Source organism: Elephantulus edwardii, unplaced genomic scaffold, assembly GCF_000299155.1.
Source record: "Elephantulus edwardii isolate Elephantulus edwardi_28Jun2011 unplaced genomic scaffold, EleEdw1.0 scaffold00246, whole genome shotgun sequence".
NCBI lineage: Eukaryota > Metazoa > Chordata > Mammalia > Macroscelidea > Macroscelididae > Elephantulus > Elephantulus edwardii.
In genome coordinates this window covers 1,636,258-1,641,196 of record NW_006399996.1, presented here as the reverse complement: position 1 = coordinate 1,641,196, position 4,939 = coordinate 1,636,258, and positions in this window count along the sequence as shown.

The following is a 4,939-nucleotide window of genomic DNA, read 5'->3' as shown; positions in this document are numbered from 1 at the left end:
TGGAGAAGAGTATTGAATACACCATGGACTACTAAGAAAATGAGCAGGTTCATCCTGGAGAGGGTTAAACGAGGCTGCTCCTTGGAGGCAAGGATTCTGAAGCTTTGTCTGACATACTTTGGACACTTTGCAAGGAGGGACCAGTCCTTGGAGAGAGACATCATGCTTGGGAGGGTGGAGGAACAGAGCAGGAGAGGAAGACCCTCTCTGAGGTGGATTGATTCAGTGACTGGGATAATGGGGGTGTTGGAGACAGTGATATTGGCACAGGATAGAGCAGGGTTTAGGGCTGTTATACATAGGGTCACTATGAGTCACAGGCGACTTGACAGCACATAAAAACAACAACAACCACATGGTGACTGAAACTGAGCCATGCAGACTCCTGACACCTCCCACCCAGGATCTCTGCTTGCTCAGGAAGGCTAGAGGGGTGCGTGCAGCCAGGCTGAGGAGCAAAGATGTTGAAACTCCATCTTACATACTTTGGGCATGTTGTCAGGAGAGGCCAGTCCTTGGAGGACATCATGCTTGGAAGGGTGGAGGGTCAGTGTAAGAGAGAAAGACCCTGGACCAGATGGATAGACAGAGTGACTATGGCAATGAGGTCAAGTATGGTGAGGCAAGGTTCAGAGCCATTGTTCATAGAATCCCTATGTGTCATAGACAGTCATAACAACAACAACAACAACAACAGCAACATTAATCATTTAATGGGAATTACATGATCATGGCTGAAAATGTTATATAAAAACAATTCCTTGCACTACCATCCCTGTGGAGAGTGAACTGTAGCAAGACAAGATGGAAAGCAGGTTGACCTGGAGACAGTTCAGTATTTGAGCAAGAGTTAAAGTGGCTCGTTCTGAGGTGGTGGTAGTGAACTTGGAGAGAAATTGGGTATTTCTTAAGTAATGAGAACCATGGAATTTTAGATCTGGAATACATTTTCCTAATATATTTTTTAAATGGTGGTAAATATACAGATAACTAAATATTTGCCATTTCAAGAATCTTCACATGTATAGATTAAAAACATTAAATATGTTCATTATCTTGTTAGCCATCACTGTTATTAACTTTCAATATCTTCAATAGAAGATACTTTTTTTAAAAAAAATTTATTTTATTTTATTTTTGTGTGCGTGTACCGTCAAATCAGATCTGACTGGTACAGGAGGAGATTGCCCCTCCTTCCCCGGCAGAGCATCTGGTGGATTCGAACCGGGCGCCTCTGGGATTGTAGTTGCAGCTCCTTGCCACTAGGCCACCAGAGCTCCCCTAGAAGATACTTTAAAAACCAAAATAAACAAAAACCAAACCAAAACAACAATTACGAAAATTTCTTAGCCATAACAAACACCTTGAGGGAATGAGTTGCTGGGTTGGGAGTTCAGGATCTGAGGCCCAGTGGACATCTAGGTCAATTGGCATAACATAGTCCATACCATACACTGCTAGAACAAAGAGGTTTGTCCTAGAGAGGGTGAAACCAGGCTGCTCCTTGGAGGCAAGGATTTTGAAGCTTCATCTGACATTAATTTGGGCATGTTGCAAGGAAGGACCAGTCCCTGGAGAGGGACATTATTCTTGGAAGGGTGGAGGGACAGTGCTGGCAAAGACCCTGGATGAGATGGATTGATTCAATGACCAGAATAATAGGGGTAAGTGTGTCGGTGACAATGAGATTGGCTCAGGCTAGAGCAGGGTTTATAGCTGTTGTACATAGAGTTGCTATGAGTCGCAAGTGACTCGATAACTCTTAACAACAACAGTCCACAAAGCAACGTTCTATGTCTTATTTTTGTGAATAGTGACTAAAGTCTTAAAAACTTATGAGTTGTCTAAAATGCAACTACACATTCGAAGAAGAATGAAGAAAGCAAGTCTTTAGTTCAAAAGACTAAGGGACCATGAAGTCAGTCTTCACGGCCCTGAGGTAAAAAAACTAGACAGTGCCTAGGTACCACTGCGGATCACTCTCAATCACAGTAGAAGGTGCCTGGTAGAGTCAGAGGAAAATGTGGAACAAAAAGAAAAAGAATTTTAAAAATCAGGTTTCTTGATTGGATAAAGACTGGTTGAACCCGTTCAAGACTATGGCTCATAAGTCACTTGTACCCTGGAACTGAAACCACCCCAATGGCTCAACTTTCAGCCAAGCCACTGTTATGTGCCATCGAGTAGTTTCCAGCTCATGATACGATTGTTAGGGGCCATTGAGTTGAGCACAACTCATAGTGACTCTGTGAACAAAAGACCTGAACCCTGTTCTATCCTGTACCATCCTCACTGTATCAGTCCATCTTGTTGTGGCAGGGGGCTGCTTCTCTGTCGCTGACCCTCCACCTTTCCAATCATGATGCCCTTCTCCGAGGAACAGCAATATGCCCAAAGTATGTGGGACAAAGTTCCCCTGTCTTTACCTCCTAAGAGCACCCTGGTTGCACCTCCTCTAAACACATCTATTTGTTCTTTTGGCAGTCTGTGTGATAGTACTGTTCTCCAACACCACAGGTCAAAGGCATCAATTCTTCTTCTGTGAGAAGGCAACACTGCCTGACGCTGCATCGTCCTCACAATCTTTGCTGTGCAGAAAACCTATTGTTGAAGAAACTATGCTGATCTACCTCACTGAGGTTTTTCCTTTTTTTTTTTAGCTGATCCTTTCCTTTACCAACATATCATAAGTTAGCCCCTCCTGATAACATGCCCAAAGTATGTTAGATTAAGTCTTCTGACTCGAAGTCTTGCTTCCAAGGAGCATTCTAGCTGTGCTTCTTCCTAGACAGATTTGTATGTACTTTTGGAAATCCGTAATATAGTCAATATTTTTCTCAAATGCCACAATTAAAGTGCACAAACTCCTCTTTGTTATTTTTTCTTTATTGTATAACTTTCATACATGTGTATGTTGTTGTTAGGTAATGCTGAGTCAAGTATGACCCATAGTGACCCTATGAACAACAGATCTAAAGTGATAGAAAATCCCATGGCTTAAGTCAGGTCCACCTTAGAGGTCCTATGCAGCAGATTTTCCCAAAGCAATGCGATTTTTTTTTAAGTAAAGGTGAAGTTTTATTAGAAAAGTTATCTAAGGAACTTCAGTTCCTTAGGAACCAATGGAAAGTCTCAAAGAAGGAATGCACTGTTCTCCAAGGAAAGGAAGTAGGGGAGGAGGCTGCAACATGTCTTCCAACGTCTACTTCCATAGGCATTGAGTATAGATCCAAGTAAAATGAAATCCTTTAACTTATCTTTTCCCCATTTATCATGGTATTGCTTATTGATCCAGGTGTATTTTTTGTTTTCATGTTGAGGTACAATCCACAGTGAAGTCCATTTTAGCTTCATAAGTGTTTTTCAAGTCTTGTTTTTGCAACCTAGCTTGAATCTTCATACTGCAAGTTGTTTTATGAGTCTTCACCCAACCCTGATTTCATATATTCTTCATACATTCCAGCCTCTTTGGTTATTTGCTCCATAAACGTAAATGGTGGTATGATATAACCATTACACACACTTTTCTTGATTAAAGTCAAGTATTTCCTTGGTTTGTTGAAATAAATGTTTTTTACCTATGTATAAACTGTTAATGAGCACAATGAAGTATTCCTGAATTTTCAGTCTTTCTATAATGTTATGACTCACACAGTTGAAAGCCTTTGTGTGGTTAATAAAACACAAGTAAACATTATTCTGGTATTCTATGCTTTCAGTCAAAATCCATCTGATGTCAGCAATGTATCTTTCATTCCATGTCTTCTTCTGAATCCAGCTTGAATTTCCAGCAGTACTCGGTTGACGAACTACTGCAACTGTGTTTATATTATTTTCATCAAGATTTTACTTGATTGTGATATCTTATTTTGTTCTAGAATTTTCACATTCTGTTGGTTCACCTTTGAAATAGGCACTCTTCCAGTTTATTGGCCAGGAAGACCCTATTTGAGGTGGATTGATTCAGTGACTGGGGTAATCGGGATGGGTGTGTCGGAGGCAGTGCGATTGGCAAAGAATAGAGCAGGGTTTAAGGGCTGTTGAACATAGGGTCACTGACTCGCAGGTGACTCGATGGCACATGACAACAGCAACAACAATGCCTTCAGTGAAGCTTTGACTTCTTCTTCCATTGTTACTGGTTCTTGATAACTTTCTAAAATGTTTGAGTATTGACAAAGTGGTTGTTGTTAGGTACCATCAAGTTCAGCATCACTCGTAGTGACCCAGGTACAACAGATCTGAACCTTGCCTCACCCTGTGCCGTCCTCATGTTCTCTACCCTGCTCAAACCCTCGTCACTGTGTCAGTTCATCTCGTCGAGGGTCTTCCTGTCTGTTGCTGACCTTCTACATTTCCCAGCATGAAAGTCCTCCAAGAACTGGCTCTTCATGAAAATATGCTCAAGTAGGTGAGATGAAGTTTCACCATCCCTGCCTCTAGGGAGTACTCTGGTTGTACACCCTCCCACACGGATTTGTCTGTTCTTTTGGCAGTCCATGGGATAGTCAATGTTCTCCAGCACCACAGTTCATAGGCACCAAGTCTTCCTCTGCCATCTATATTCATTGTCCACCATTCAGATCCTTGGGAACCAGTGGAAAATACCATGGCCTGGAATAGGCTCACCTTAGTCTTAACATCCAGGTTTTTTAGAATTTTGGAGAGAACTTTGACAACATATTTTCCCACTGCAACATACCGTTGTTTTTTTTTATGGCTTTTTTCAGTTTATTGCATGAAGGAGTTACACTAGTCCAAGTTGAAAGTGGACCCCAAATGGTTGCATTATACAAGCTGTGAAGATTTAAACTTGTGACAAAGGATTTTTGTTGTTGTTGTTATGTGCAGTCGAGTCGTTTCCGACTCATAGCGACCCTATGCACAACAGCCCTAAACCCTGCTCTATCCTGCGCCAACCGCACCGCCTCTGACACAC